General features: G+C 57.3%; 1 protein-coding gene and 1 long non-coding RNA gene across 2 annotated transcripts in view; one reads left to right on the plus strand and one right to left on the minus strand.

Annotated features, from left to right (window-relative positions):
* The window catches only part of CYTH1 (cytohesin 1), a 63,109-nt gene that overhangs the window by 31,554 nt on the left and 15,376 nt on the right, over positions 1-16,179 (minus strand). The gene's annotated exons all lie outside the window — the stretch shown is intronic.
* Positions 892-6,798, plus strand: LOC139440296 (uncharacterized). The gene is made up of 3 exons (XR_011650425.1): positions 892-2,417; positions 3,951-4,033; positions 4,612-6,798. It is a non-coding gene; the product is annotated as an uncharacterized lncRNA (long non-coding RNA).

Consider the following 16,179-nt stretch of genomic DNA (forward strand, 5'->3'; position numbering starts at 1 on the left):
AGCACGAAAACCGAGTTTGTTCTTGGGTTACGGTTTATTTGTGTTACAACTGTAGGCCTCCTCTGCCCGCCCCGGTATTTTTAAAACCACTCTGTTTCGTGGAGGTACTGACGTAAGCCCGACTCTTTACTTTGAATCCCGTACGCTGGCGTCACAGTCATGCTTCCTCCTTCCCATCCTCCCGCCAGGGAAAGCCCCAGGAGAAGCCTCATCCTGCCCCATCTCGAAGCCCAGGTTTAAGATTTCCACGTCAGCAACTCCGCCCTCCAGCACCGCGGCCGGGGCCTGCGGTCACTGCCACCGTCTGCAGACTGGCAAGGGGCGGAGCGTTCCTGCTCCGACAGACGCCGCCGAAGGCCCGTGCGGCCCACAGGAGGCCCTTTGCTCCTGCCAGTCTGAGGGGGACGACGGCTTCTCACTGCCCAAAGTTTGCACGGCCTGCTGAGCGAGATGCCGAACATCTTTTCTAAATTAAAGAAGAGGTATTTCCTCTTTTGTGAATTGCGTGCTCACATCCTTCACCCATTTTCCAACCAGCTATCTTTCCTTACTGATTTGGAGGCTCCTACTGTATACGCTGCAAATATTTTTCTCACAACCTACCATTTATTTTAGTGTCAGTTGTGCTATCTCTTGTCTCAAAGAGGCTGCAACGTGCCAGTCAAATCCCCAATCCTGTCCTCGCTGGCTTCAGTCGGCCTTCTCGGGCACCCTGGGTGCCGAGTCCTGGAGACACGGCAGGGAGCCCGCACCACCCTTGTGGCCTGCACGCGCCATCGGGAGCTGGGAGAGCAGGGGAGCGAGCAGTAAACCCACTGGATAGGATGTCGGATGACAGAGGCTACCTGGGAGCAGGGTGGGGGTGGCGTGGTCAGGAACAGAGCTCCCACACAACACTGCTTGGAGGCAGGTGTTTTAACTCAAGACACTTTTTATTTACAATCAGCAACGGAGGACAGCCAGGAGGACAGCGTGGCCGGCACAGAGATAACACGGTGAGGTGGAGGGGTGAGTGAGGAGGATGGGGAGGGCCAACCGGGGCCTGGGAGGCTGTTTTAAGGACTCTGGTTTCCATGGTGGGTGAGCTGGGTGGTGGCTGCCAGGGTCCGGCCCAAAGTGGAGGCTTGGACTTCCCCAGCTGCTGAGGAACAGCAGGCTGTGGGCAGGAGGACGGGCGCATGGAGCCCTCGGGAGGCTGGTACAGCCACCCTGGGAACAGCCGGGCGCCCTGCGCCGGCAGTGGTCAGACTCCCGCTCTGTCCACTTTAAGGCAGAGCCCAGGACTTGCCATGGAGTCCACTGGGGGATGAGAGGGTCGTGGAAGAGCCCGAAGCTTCAAACTGGGTGGGGGGAGCACGAGGCTTCGGGAACAGGCCCCACCCCACTCCACGTGCCACCTCTGCCTCACAGCCCCATCGCTCTGTCCACTTGCAGCCCGTCCCCGCTCAGCTCCTCCGGCCAGTGACACTCGTCTCTGCTGCCCCACTCACTGCTGCGCTCCTGCCACGCCGCCCAGTTCACATGCTCACCACAGGGACCCTAAATGGCCACCCTTCCTGTCTGTGCGCGGCGCCACCCCACCGCCAGCCTTCCAGCCAGGGCTCCGTCTGGCTCCTGCAAGCCGCTGGCAGAAGAGCTGCTGCTTAGGCCTTCACCCTGGGAGCGGGGCGGGCACACCTGGCCCAAGCCAGTCTTCGGTGTGGTTTCCACGGTGCCAAAGCTACTGCCGCACCACACTGCTTGTCTAAGGAGGGGGTGAGGAACGAACGGCGATGCCTCAACCCCCGCAAACAGAAGTCCGCGGCCCTGGGCTGCGCGTTCGCTCGCGGGGCGGTGACTGTGTGGCTCGTCACCCGAATGCGGGCCTGTCTGAGTCTGGAAGTGGGTGCTACTCAGGATGACGTCAGCCACCAGGCACAGAGCGGGCCGCCCTGCACAGAGCCAGTCATCGAGGCTCCCCAGTGCGCCTGCAGCCCGGGCCCCGCCGAGCACAGGGAAGGGAAGGAAGCTGCTCAGACGGAAGCCGTGCAGAGGTTCAAAGGACACTTTGAAATCACCAGGAAAAGCAACAATGAGTCACAGGCCAGCTCAGGCTCCAGGCCTCGGAGCGGTGCCTGACGAGAGGAGGGGACAGGACGGGCGCCACACCCACGGTGGGGGGCGGGCGACACCACAGCCATTCGGACAGAGTCCCACACAACGCTGCTTGGAGGCAGGTGTTTTAACTCAAGACACTTTTTATTTCCAATCAGCAACATACCTTACTTAGCCTTAACCCTTCACCCCAACGCACAGGCACGCAGCGGCTTAGGACCCACAGGAAGCAAACTGACAGGAACACACGCGACATTCCGCCGAAGGCTCTCGCAGCGTGACGCCTCAGCGGTCATCACCCCAAGGAGAGAGATGCGCTCCAAGTGGGTCTGGACAGTTAGGACAGGGATCATCTCTGAAAGCGAGGACGGGGTTTGGGGAGGCCAAGGGCAGCGACAGAGCCCCCAGGGTCGGCCGGATGGTGCAGCCGTCCTCCAAGCCAGGCCTGCAGGACGAGGGGGCTGACGGGAGAGGCCACAGCCAGCAGCTCCAGTGGGGGCGGGGGGTGGGGGGGTGGGGGGAGGGCAAGCCCTGGACCTCGCTGCCCTGTCGCTCTCCAGCAGATGGCAGGCAGGGGCTGCACCGAGTGCGGACGCTGGGAGCTGCCGCTTCATCTGCTAACCGAGCCTCAGCTCCTCACCCAGGTCTCAAGGCTCCCCCCTCAACCTGACCCTTCTGCCCCCGGACCCTTAGCTCTCACTGCTTGTGCCCGGGTTAGCCTTTAAGCAAAACAACACAGCAACAGCCAATGAAAAGAGAGCAGCACCCACAGCTTGAGCCTGAAAACCACAGTTTCCTGCCCGGGCCCACCCCGCCCTCGGGTCCTGCCCCGCAGAGGAAGCTCCCTCAGCTTCTGCTTCTGCAAACCAGCCCAGCGTTTCTCAGGAACAGGCTCACGCCATCCGCTGTCAGCGCTGCGGGCCTCGGAGACAGAGATTAGGCTGTGCCCCCCCCACCCCCCCACGCGACCGAGCGCGCGCACGCACACCCGCGGGCACGCACACCCGCGGGCACGCTCCCGTACACGTTTCTGTCTGGGCATTTCCGTAAACACTGCCCACACCGCAGCTAAGCAGGCACTGGGGTCCAAGCCACCACGGAGGCAGTCGTGGCTTTTGCTGTCCTGCTCACCCAGTCCTCTCTGTTACCGGCTGGTGGCCACGCTGGCTACCAAGGGTAACACCGCCCACGGGGCCAGCAGACCGCGTGATCCGCTCTCCAGACGGCCCCCACCCCCCCATGCCCACTGTGGCCAGGGCTCGCTGCCCCGCGCCGGCTCTCCCTCCAAGTGCCCCGAGAATCCCCATCCCTGGCGCGGCCTTCTCTGGTTCTGGCCCACGTGCTGACTCGGGTGGAGCACACCCTCTACTGCCCAACAGAGCCAGGGTGGTGGGGCCGTGTTGTTGTGGACTGTGCATGTCTGAACCCGTGACCCTTCCTTCCCTCCTGGCTCTCAGCTGGGTATGGAAGTCCACGATGAAATCACTGTCCTCGGAACCACGGAGACACAGTTTTCCGGCCCGGCACTGCTGTTAGAGACGGTGCCGCTCGGGCCCCAGGGTTTCCATGTGACCCTCTGGCCCCAGACAGCTGTGGGAACCTCGCCTCCTCCCTCGATGTTGGGACATGTCCTAGTAAGGGTGTGAGGTTGAGTCTTTTTCCGTAGGTTATGTTAGCCGTTAGGTAGCCCCAGTCCTCAAGTTTTATCGTTCTCTAGTAATTTCCTACCTTCTTTCTTTCAGTTCTCATTTTTTTGTTGACCTTCTATTCGTTAGACACTGGATCTCCAATGCGGATCATTTATTTTTTTCTTACCTGTCATTTCTACTCTTATCTCCTTTTGAGCTACCTTCTAGGAAATATTCTTACAACACTGAATGCTTCTCCTCAAAACTCCTGTGCTGAACCGCCCACCTGGTGGAAGTGGAGCCTTCAGGAGGTGAGTCGGAGGTGAGGGTGGAGCCCCGGAGAAGGGACCAGCGCCCTGGTAAGAAAACGCCAGAGGGCTAACGTGGTCTCTTCCCACCACGTGCGGCCAGGGCAAGGGGACAGCCGTCACACTCCGAGAAGTGAATGTTCGCACCACCCAGTCCATGCTACTCTTCATGGCAGCCCAAACTAAGATAATTCTCTAGTCTCTCTTCTAACCTTTCCACGAAATGTTTTACTTCTGCTATTTTGAATTTGCAAGAACCCACTCTTAATCCCTGAGTACTCTGTTTTGATAGCACCCTATTCTTGTTCCATCGACAAGTATCTGAGATTGTAAGTATATAGTCTTCAAAGCTCTCTTCTACATCTTCCATGACTGGGTTTCCCAAATTGCTTCTCCGGTTTGCCTTGTTCTCTCGTTAACACCCAGGTTATTCCTAACCATCTCACAAGCGTAGGCTGCCCCCGACCGGTGACGGAGAGGCGGAGGCACACCGATGAGAAGCTCTGGGTGGTGGCCGTGGCCCACGAGGGGCAGGTGTCATCATAAAACAATAGAGCAATAACCGCAAGCCCTTTTTTTAGGCTAATGACCAAAAGAAGGTGTCCTCCAGTCTCCTCCCTGGGGCTTCGTGGGCTAGAAACTGGCCAGTAGCATGTGGGGAGTCAGCCAGAGAGAAAGGATGGGAAGCTCCTGGGCTTCCACTCACTCCACGCCTTCACACACTCCTGGAGAAACCAAGCCGCTGCGTTTGGCCAGAACTAGAAGAGAAGCTGCCTCGCTGCCGGGCTAGAGCACAGCCCTGAGCCCCACTCGCCACTCACAGCAACGCTCTCCACTTCCCACCAGCGCTGAGCCCCGCCTGCATCTCCATCCTCAGAGGGCCCATGCCTCGCAGCCTCCCTGGGAATTGGGGGCACATCACTGTGCTTCCTGATGCCCCCCACTCCCAGGCTTAGATCTCCCCTTACAAGCTGCTCGTGGGAGAGGGCCTGGGGCACACAGCACGCAGGGACCTGCAGGCCCCAGGTGCACCCGCCAGTTGTGCTGGGAGGTGACAAAGCCCACACAGAGCGGGTCCGGGAGGAAAGACTCGGGGACACAGAAGCATGCCCGTGCCACCAAGAGCTCAAATGAAGAATCCGCGACGTGTGCCCGTCTGCCCTGTGCCTGGCACAGCCGGCGACGGGACTTCTGACTGCGTGTGCTCACGTGTGCCTTTGTGGGGCAGAACTGTCACCACTTTCATCATCAAAAGAAGAAGTCAAACTCAATTAGAGATCAACCCCAAAACCCCAAAGTCCAAACCATGCCTCTTTCCCCTTTATTTTATGTACACAATTTGAATTTCATTTTTGAAAGAAGTCACCAACTTTTCTAAGAAAAAGGTAAGAATGAAAAGGTGCAATTCTCCACAGTCTATGACCCTACTGTCCATGAAAAGCCGTATCACTGCCACAGAGCGCGCTGGGCTTGAGTTGAGACGCGTTTATGCTGAGAAGGGCGCTGACTGGCCCATCGGATGCCCAGAGGACCCTTGCGCTGCGGGCACATCTGTCTGGGGACGAGGTCGTCTGTCTACGAGTGGGCAGAGGGAGCGCTGTCCCCAGGGAACGCTGGCTGAGGGATGCCCCTCGGCAGCCATCGTCACCATCACCACGGTCCCAGGGACACCCGGAAACGTGCTGCATGTGCTTTAGAAAGTCTGAATGTGCCACGTTCCCAACGCCAACAGGCATCTTTCTCCACAGAGACGGAGACACAACCTGCTTGAGGAATAAGAAGAAACCCCAAGTCGTGAAAAGCTTCACACCGTACCCAAAAGCAGTTACAATAGTTTTAATGCCCTTATAAAAAACGTCAAAAGTAGTGGATGTGATACAGTCGACCTGTGCTGCCCTCTGCTGACCATTCAAAGAGATGGTTTCTAAAAAGGTTTGTGATTAGCCACTTCCGCCACTACATCCAAGTGCCTCTGGAGTGTCCTCGTGCAGGGAGCAGGAGGGGGCTGCACGCATTTGCTGAAGAGGCTTTGTTCCCATTAAAGTCACTGTGCCCGCTGCCCACACACACGGGCTGCTCTGGACCAGGCAACAGCCCAGCACAGAGAGTGGTGGACAGGCCAGCGGTCCAGGCAGTGGGAGCACGGGGACAGACAGAGGCCTGGGTGCACGTGCAGGAGGGAGGGTCACGGAAGCCTGGGACATGGTGGTCTGAGCGGGCATCGTTGAGAATGTGACCCCCACCACCACAAAAAAAAAGAACCCAGAAAGACTGTGCGCAGTGGACAGGCTTCCCCCTCTCAAACCCTGCGGTGCACGAAACACATGCGTATTCTCTTCCTTGCCCTGCCCATGGGGACCAGTGAAACAGGCCACGCAGCATCTACGCGGTTTGGTCACCAAGGCCGTTTTCCCAGGAAGAGATCCCGGCTGGGGACCTGGAGGCCCCGCACCTCCCGCTGCCAGCTGTGTTGTCTTAGGAGCAAGTCCCATCACCGGCAACCCTGGGTCTCTCACTTCCAACCTGCGGGGCCTAACACACTGAGACTGCCCGTGCTCCCGTTTTCCAGCTGGTGTTCACACACACATTACTCACCACTTTAACAAATGCCCACGCTGCCCTGGCTGGTGCAGCCCAGTGGACTGAGCGTCAGCCTGCAAACCAAAAGGTGGCTGGTTCAATTCCCAGTCAGGGCACGTGCTGGGTTACAGGACAGGCCCCAGGTTGGGGGGGTGTGAGAGGCAACTGATCAATGTCTCTCTCACACATCAAAGCTTCTCTCCCTCGCTTTCTTCCTCCCTTCCCCTTCCTAAAACTGAATGAATAAAATTTTTTAAAAAGATGTCCATGCTGATTACTCTGCCTTCCACCGTGTTCAGTCTACACCCTGCCTGGTGAGCCGTGGCAAGCGCCATGCGAGCCGGTGTGTGGGAGGACCGGGTCATGGCCGCACTCACGTGGCTGCCACAGGGCACGTGAGCGGCGAGAATCTGAGGCTGGGAGGCCCGCAGCTGGAGGAAGACAACGAACGCCAGGTCCTGGGGTGGGGGTGGGGGTGAGGGGCACAGTCCAGACGCAAGTGCCTTTGGAGAAGACCCACAGTGTGGTGGGTCTTCCATGTAGGAGGTCTGGGAGATTCAGACACCCCTGTGCGGCCGGGATCCTGCAGGCAGTGGAGACTGCCCCTCGGGGTGCTGGGCCCTGTGTGGGAGGGGTGGGGTGCTTTCCAACAGAGCCTCACCACACAAGGCCCTCCTATCACTCCACCCACACGGCCCATTGGCATTTCTGTTCTCTCACAGCGGCGTCCCACCCTCCCAGGGGTCTGGCCCCCACCTCCCTCTCCTCCACTGAGAAAATACTCAGCCCAGTTATCCTGCTGTCTTTGAAAGTAATTTTATACTAAAAGTCATAGAAAAAGTATCCGTGACAGCTGGGCTTCAGTCTCTCCCCAGCCAGGAGACCAACCTGGGACGCCATCGGCACAAACAGAGAGACCTAGGAGATGCAGGCTCAGGGTAGAACAACAGGCAGGGCCAACAAGCACCAGACCCACAGAGCTCTGGGTCAGCCTGGTGAGGCCGGCCACACTGCCCGCCGGGACGCGTGCCACCACACCACCGTCACGCAGGCGCCTCGAAAGCGGTGTCGTTTTCAAAGAAACAGCTACTTTCACAGACACACAGAAGCTCTTAGGCCTCAACACAATCGGAGCAGGGGACCACTCCGACCGTCACCCTCATGCCCATCTCTCGACGCAGAAAGCCAAGGACACGGGGAGAGTGGCGGGAGCCCAGCAGAGCTCTTCCCAGTGGGCGTGCACCCTCAGCGCTGTCACGGGACCCCTAGACCTGTGCCCCGTGACTGCCACCCCACCGGGATGCATGCTCTGTCCAGATACACAGAGCGGGCACAGCGTCACTGGCGATGTCCCTTCGCTCTGAAATTGCCTAATGACAACCCCTCTCCACCGAAACGAGTTTAAAGAACCACAAATGTGAAGCAGTAAGAAAATTTTTCCTAAAGGCTAAATTCCGGTCTTTTCGTTTATTTTTATCAAAGTAAATGGCTTGCCCTGGTTGGTGTGGCTCAGTGGATTGAGCACCAGCCTGAAAACCAAAAGATCGCCTGTTCGATTCCCAGTCAGGGCACAGGCCTGGATTGCAGGCCAGGTCCCCAGTAGGGGGCGCGAGAGGGAACCGCACACTGATGTTTCTCTCCCTCTTTCTCCCTCCTTTCCCCTCTCTCTCTAAAATAAATAAATACAATCTCAAAAAAAAAAAAAGAAACCAGATTATGAAATAAAGTATAAATACTAAATGATCACCCTGAGTTGTTTTTCTAACACACAAGCATGATCTCATTGCAGGCAGAACACACCATACTCGCTCTCTGCTTGTCTTCCAGTCGCAGAAGAAACACCGGTCCCTGCAGTCTGGGGTGGAGGGAGGCAGCTGAACACATGCAGCACTCAAAACTAGAGTCCTTTTGGGCTGCTTGCATTGCCAAGGTCCCACACCATTCATTCTTCCACACGGTACTGCTTTTCAATGAACATGTCTCCGAGCTTTCCCCGTGTCAGAGCATCCGGGTCCACCGGACTTCTAAACCTGGGACGTGCCCGCAGCAAGTCTGTGCCGTACTCCGGCCCCCTGCGGAGGGCCTCCAAGGGGTTGACGGCCCTCTGCTGTCACAGTCTCTGTGCCTGTCCGGGCACCTGTGCGAGGAAGGGACTCAGAAAAGCTGAGTCACAGAGTCCATGGGTGTGGGCACTTACTTATTTTGGATGATTTTAGACTTGCGGAAAAATTGCCAAAACACGGAGTTCCCCCAACTTCCCCTAAGGTTACCAGCTTACATAAGCCAAGGACAGTCGCTGAGACCAGGAAATGAGCACTGACACACCAGCAGAAAGCGGCCCGGCCACCCCAGCGGGCAGCATCAGCTCTCTCACCAACACCCCTGGATTCCGGTCCACAGTCCAAGCCCGGAGACCCCACTGCACTTTGCTGGCCTGTCCCCTTAGTCACTTCTGAGCGTGCCAGTTCCTGGGGCCACTGTGTGGTGGCCTTGACACTTGGCAGGGTGCTGGTCATTTACTTTGTAGGATGTTCCCCAACCTGGACTGGCCTGCAGTTTTCTCCTAATTTGAGAGGTTGTGCATTTGGGGCAAGAATGGCACAAAAAGTGAGTCGTGTTCTCAGGCACGGGTGCCCGCTCCTCGTTGCCATTCTTGCCCGCCCCTTTCAGTGGCCCTGGCGGTGGACTTCCTCAAGCTGGCTCCAGCGGCTCTCGGCCCATCCCCATCCTCTCCCAGCACTTCCTCGCTTCCTGCCCTCACGAGATTTCCCGGGCACACTCAGTTTGCATTGTTTCCGACCCCAGCGCTGAAATCACCATTTCCCCAGAGTCCCTGGGCCCTTTCAGGGGAGAAGGGTATTCAGACATGGAGACCCGGCCACCGGGTGTGCCCTGCGGGTGCCTGCACTAGCGACTCCCGCACATGAGGGTCCCCACACCCCTTCCCCAACCAGCGTCTTCTAAGCTGGTGGCTGCTGTCCTGTCTGTCTCCCTGTCTGTCCAGAAGACTGAACAGGGAGCTCCCTGGGAAGCTGTGTCTGCTCCGTGGAAGACCCACACCCTCTGTCCTGCCGTCAGGCTGTCTGTCTTTTCACTGGTTCGTTCAACTCTTCCTGGACCTTAGGTAATAATCTTTTGCTCGCAAGTGCTACAAATATTTTCTACAACTATGCTGCCTGTCTTCACTTTGTTATGAGCTTTTGTCACGCAAAAATAATACATAAGTACTTATGTATTAAGTTCATTTATATGAAGTCAAGTCTGTCAACTGTTTTTTCTTTTATGACTTCCCTGCTTGGGAAGTAGTGTTCCTTCCCCCAAAAAACTAAAAAATATTCACTTTAAAATATACACGCGAGCCTGGCCGGCGTGGCTCAGTAGGTTGGAGCGTCATCCCATCCATCGATGGTCTGGAGTTTGGTCCCCGGTCCGGGCGCAGGGCCGGGCTGAGGGTTCATCCAGGCGGGGTGCGTACAAGACGCGGCCGACGGACGTTTCTCTCCCTCTGTCCTCTCACGTCCTTAGGTGAGGGTGAAAATTTTTTAACTACTAAAATTTACATATATGCATATACGAGTATGAGAAGTATATGGCTTTACATATTTATACTTTTTGTCATTCTATATTTAAAAAAAAACAAATGGATCTAGGTGTACACGTATATAACATATGACATGTTATTTAAAATTTTCTAACAGACACTAAACAACAAAAACAACAGGTAAAATTAGCTTTAACAGTATGTTTTATTTAACCCAATACATCTAAAAACCGCCCTCCACACAGATAACCGGCAGGACGAGTAACCAGCAAGTGGCACGCGCTCTGCGTGCGGGGGTCTCGGAGCCCGGTGGGCCGTGTGTTTGGAGTGCCAGCCGTGCGGGGCGCGGCGTGGCGCGCAGACCAGCCGGCGCGTGGCATGGCCAGCTCACTGTGTGGCTGTGTCTTCTGGAACCAGTGTCACACGTGTGCAGGAAGGGAGAGGACTGGAAGAACCAATGTCCACTGAAGACTGAAACACAATTTCTTGGCAAATTAGAAACAAAAGCTTTTTTTTTTTTCCCCACACGGTAAAGGGTATTGACGAGGAACTCACAATAAATGCTGTCTGTCCATTGGGGGGCAAGGTCCAGAGCTTTCCCTTCAAGAAACGAAGGGAGAGGCGCCCGCTCTCAGCCACTCCCCGCGAGCCCAGCCTGTCTCAGCCAGGGGCGCTCGGCCCTGTGGCCCTGGCCAACTCGGCAGGGCATGAAGAGGGCTGGAAAGGGGAGGGAGTGAAACCGTCGTTATCACGATGGGTTCCAGTGTCCACACAGGGCAGGTGAAAGAATGGTTAGAGTCAGTAAGGAGTTTAACAAGGCTTCTGGTTACAAAATAAATATATAAAACCCAGTGCATTTCAGTACGTTAACAAACAACAGCAACTGAAGTGCCCAGTAACAAATCTATCAACAATGTGCAAGAGTTTTATGGAAAAAATTTTAAATGTTACTGTTACTGAAAGACTCAAGAGGCCCTAAATGAACGGAGGGAGAGACTGCACTCCTGACTCTGCGGACTAAAGACCCGGTTGTTTCCCCGATGACCCACTGATTCAAGGCCAGTGCAAAGCACAGCCCAGCAGGCCCCGCTGGTTTAGGGACTATAGCATAGTGTGCTACTGGCCTGGGGCAGACCAACGGGACAACTGAGGACTCAGTGACAGCCCTGCACAGACGTACCCACTTGACATACGACACAGCGGGCAAAGACCAGCGGAGGAAAAAGCAGACTTCTTTTTCTATAAATGCTGCCGGGGGTGCATGCGCACAGAATACCAGGAAACACGACTGAACAGTCGCAGCAGGAACTGTGGCAACCGCTCCGCACTGGAAACCACCTACATGCCCACCAAAAGTGGAACCGATTTTATAAGTCGTAGCCTATCCGAACGATGAAGCACAGACTATGGCTACATGAGGTGAAGTAAGATAAATTTCATGGACATAATGGTGAGCAAAAAAAAAGCCTCCAAAGTTAGAAGGAAACCTCACTGGAAGAACCTTCTGCCAAACCCAGGAGAAAGCATCAGGGGCAGACTGAGACAGGCTCTGACCCGCTGACTCCGAACACAGGCCCTCCAACCCCCTTTCCTCGGATGCTTTCTCAGACGTGCTCCTGCAAACTCAAGGTAAACCCAGACCAGAAAAACTCGGACGAAGGAGCAGGAGACCCAACAGAGGGGCAGCCCCAGCGTGACTGCAGGGAAGTCCAAACAGCGGGCCTGACAGCCACAACCTCCCTTTGAGCAGAAAAGGCGGGCACAGCCAGGGGAGACAGCTGACTGGCGTGTTGAGGCACACAGCAAGCATCACAGACTAGCTCCAGGCAGAGGTGGAGTAGTTTAGAGAGCAACGGCTGATTTCAAAGAAAACCACCAGGCAAAGGACAAACGGAGGCAATTACACCAGCTCCAGGAAACACAAAGAACTGTACAGGAAAGACAGTGTGGTTATAGAGCACGGCTCGGGCGTGCCCAGAGACCGTGTGTGAGCATGGTGGCCAGGAAGCTGGGGCACGTCCTGTGGACCCCGAGACACACGTGCAGCAGCTGAACCATGCAGCATGGCTGCCTCTGGAGAGGGGCCCCCAGCGGGGCCGCTTCTCACTATAACCCTTTTAGTTCTGTGGTGTTTTCCTTCGCTCCCAGATAGCAAATGTTTGCGCTTGTTATTTAAAAGACCTATTTAAATATTAGGTTTTTAATAGGGGGCTGAAATCATGCAGTTCTTCCGAATGTGAACGAGCAGATGGAACCGGTGCTGGTTTCGGTGCCGGTTCCACCACTCCTGTGACGACTTTGTAGTTCAAAGATTTCTTTACTATGAAAACTGTGTCGGATGTTAAATTTCCCAAAAGGAAGAATTTTTAAAAATTGAGATATGATTTACAAACCACAAGCTCCGCTTTCTGGAAGTGCACAATCCAGTGGTTTTTAGTTCTGCAGGGCTTGCCACTGTCACCACTGCCTACCTCTACACTGTTCTCATCGCCCGCCCGGAAAGCCGGGCCGCACCAGCCGCGGTGCTCACCCACACGGTCCGCGCCCGCCCGCCCGCACTGACCAGGGGTGCACGTTTGGCTATTACGGTAATGCTGTTATCACGAGCGTGCACGTGTATTTTTGTGCGGTGCGCAATCTTTTAACCCACCCACCCAACACGCCCCGCGCACCGTGAACTAGCTGGAGGTGGTGACTCGGACTGACGGCGACCTCAGCCCTGAACAAGCCGTGATTCCGCGCACCGGGCCGTGCTCAAGGGCGCCCAGTGCCAGCCCAGCCAGCTCTGCAAGCGTGCAGGTGACCACAGAGCAGGCTTGTCAGGTATGGCGTCAGCTCAGCAGGAGCCCTCGTCACCCCGCCGGGGATGAGTGGAGTGCTCCAGCCCTGCCTGGGTCACACGGACAATGTTTAAAGGTCGAATGAGCCTGCGCAGTTTTGCGGGGGCCGTGGTGCCTGAGTGACCACTGAGGCTCACTCCTGAACCGAGCTGAAGTGACGTGTCTCAGTCAGCGGCATCTATTGTAAATACGGCTGCTTCTGGATACGGTCTCTCTGGTACTATCACTACTGGGAATACAAAATTAACAGGGGCGGGGGGGTAGTTAAATTAGTATCGAGTGCGCACTACTAAACCAAATGCAATCAGGAATTCTTAGAAAAAAAACCCCAGCCTTCGCTGAACACGGAAGAGCTGCCTCCATGGGCTCTGAGCGCGGAGTCCTGGGACAGCAGTGAGGACAGGCGGTCGTCCCTGCGGCTGTCCCCGCAGGTGCACAGGATGCACAGCTTCCTCCCTCCTCCCTTACTAACTGCACAGCGCTCCCTTCCTCTGTCAAACCACAAGACCAGCGTTACAAAATCGGGCACCGCACCCTCCCCTGCACTCTGCTGACAGAGAGCAAGCTGCGCCGTGGAGAGGACGCCGTCACGTGCCAGGATCTGGGGGAGGCCAGGCCAGGCCCGAGCGTCACAGTGGGGCCGCATGAGGGAGGCAAAGGCAGGGCCAAACGCCGTCCTGATAGGTTTGTCACTGGTATTCCTAAAAGGGCGTTCCTTCAATGCCCCCTTCAAGCTCCTACTCAAACCATCATTCAGATGGCTGCTGTCCCTAAGACACCCCCACCGGGCTTGGAAGTGGTTCTCAATCACGGAAGCTGCCGCCGCCCAGAGAAATGCCAGCGCTCCCATGACAGTACCAAACACTGGCCGTGGGAACCACGACTCGGCCTGTCTGCTCTGGGTCAGGCCGGGAAGGGACCAGCTGTCCACAGCCAGCAGAAACTCCCAAAGGGGGTGAGAGTGACTTGGGCGCACAGGGCAGGAAGGGGGCTTCAGAGCGCGCTTGCAGGTAGAAAGGGCGACACCACTGGTGTACCGGCTGTGGCCAACAGGAGACAGGAGAGATCGGGTGACATCCCAGCACCTGGCCTGCGCCTGCCGGGAGGGACGCGTCGCTCTTGGGACGTGGGCCTGGTGGCAGGGACGGTACCGTGGGAGACCTTCAGGCACGGGGCAGGGCAGGTGGCGCAGAGGGCTCTGGGAGCCTGAAGCCTGGGGCCGGGGGTCCTGTCCCAGAAAGAGGCTGAGGCGGCGAAGTCTGAACCCGTGCTCCAGAAGGAGTGTGGGCTGGGCCCCATGGGCTGGGCCCCTCGACATTTCCTCAGCCGGCCGGACCCAAGGTCGCCCCAGGGGTACTTCTACTTAAGGACACCCTGTTCGTCCCACTGCCGGCTCACGGACATCGAACTCACCCCTGACATGGCTTTCTGCGTGGGGCACGGCTCAGTCCTCCGGTGCCAGGGCCATTTTCACAGCCTGACCGCCGGCAGGAAGCGCAGAAGTGTGGCACTGAGCAACGCGCTGAAGGCCCCTTGTTCACGGCAGCAGGGCCCCAGGGAGAAGGCAGGGCCCCACGGAGCCCCTGCCCTGCGCACGCATGTTTGCACACGGCTGCAAAAGCACTTTGTGCTGACTTGGGGTTATGAACCAAGGGTAGTGAGCAGACAAACTCCCAGACACGGACCCACGAACAACGGGGACCAGCAGTACGTCAAGCTATTGGCTACACCAAGCGACCATCCCAAACGTTCAAAAGACCCCATTACCAGGGACGAAACCGGGAGCAACCTGTCCCCAGTGCCTGCGGTCAGAGGACTCTGTCTCCCTCCGTCACCAGTCACAGAGGGGAGGGTGGCCTCCATCTGCTTTCCGACCCGTCCTCCACGCCGCAGTCTGGAGCGTGGACGGGCAGGAAGAAGTTCCAGGTACCACTCTCCCCCCGCCATGGAGAGGGCTTTGCCATGCACGTCGTGAGGGCTTCCACAGCAGCCGCCCGGAAAGTGCCTAACGGGAGGGGGTGTCATCAACTGTCTGGTTGCCGGGCGCGAGGCCCCAGTGCTGCCCGCAGGAAGGACAACAATGAGAACTCTGCAGAAGCACGGGCTCGGCCCGCAACTCCGACTGGGCACGCGCACGTGATGTCGCACGCGGCTGCGGGGCGTGAGCTGGGCCCTGACCCCCAGAAGCCTGGTTGGACGCGGCCCATAGGTGGCACTGCAGGCATGACACTTCCTGCTGTCCAGCACAAGGCAGTCCTGACGAAGGGCATGTGTGATCTCGGCTGGGAAACGAGACCGCCAAGAACACGCCGGGAAGCCGGGTCTGCTCAGGGTTAGCACACTTCTGCCCCAAAGGCCACTCTGTCTGTCCCAGTTGTTTCTGCCACGTCCGCACGGGCACAGGGGCCAGAGTGTCTTGGGCCTGAGGGCATCCCGCCACACCCCAAGCGCCGAGGGAACCACCCAGGGAGCCCCGCAGCAGGTAGCCTGGCCCTGCCAGGCAGTACCCGCAGCTAAGGCAGCGCCCGCGAAGGCACTGAGGGGCTTCCTGTACCGCAGTCACAGAAAGACCGGCACTCCCCATGCGAACCGAGCTGACCTCTTCAGCCCCTGCCATCTGACTCACTGGGGGCCAAAGCCCCCCGCCCTCGATGAACACGGCGCTCCCACAGCCGAAGACCACACACTCAGTAGCTCCAACTCCAACAGCCCCTCGATGACAGAGCTGCCCTGAAACTGTGTTCTAGGGCAGCCCCTTTTTCTAACAGAATACTAAGCGCCCCCCCCTTAAAGGAAACTCCCCGCTTTGTGTGCCGGCGGGGCCACCAGGCAAGTGGGCAGCAAGGGCTGCGCCCCACTCCCCACCCTGGGGGGCAGAGCGGCGGTCCAGGCCCTGCCCTGATGTGTTTGTCTCGTGAACGGCACGGGCGACAGCCACGAGCTCCCCGGGAAGCTCATCCAGACAGAGGGGACCCCTGAGCGGTGGCCTGGAAGCCGGTGGAACTCTGCGGACGGCCGCCACACGGTCGCCCGAGTCCCACAGTGCTCCCAGGCGGACTTGCGCACCCACGCGCATCCGTGCTTGTCAATTTGTGCACGAAGCATCCTCCCGGTTTTAAGGAAGTACGAAACTGTGATTTTTTACTGGAAGAATAGAAACACTTTTTTCATTCGGTTTGTGACTGTTT

This window comes from Desmodus rotundus, chromosome 9, assembly GCF_022682495.2.
Source record: "Desmodus rotundus isolate HL8 chromosome 9, HLdesRot8A.1, whole genome shotgun sequence".
Classification (NCBI taxonomy): Eukaryota; Metazoa; Chordata; class Mammalia; order Chiroptera; family Phyllostomidae; genus Desmodus; species Desmodus rotundus.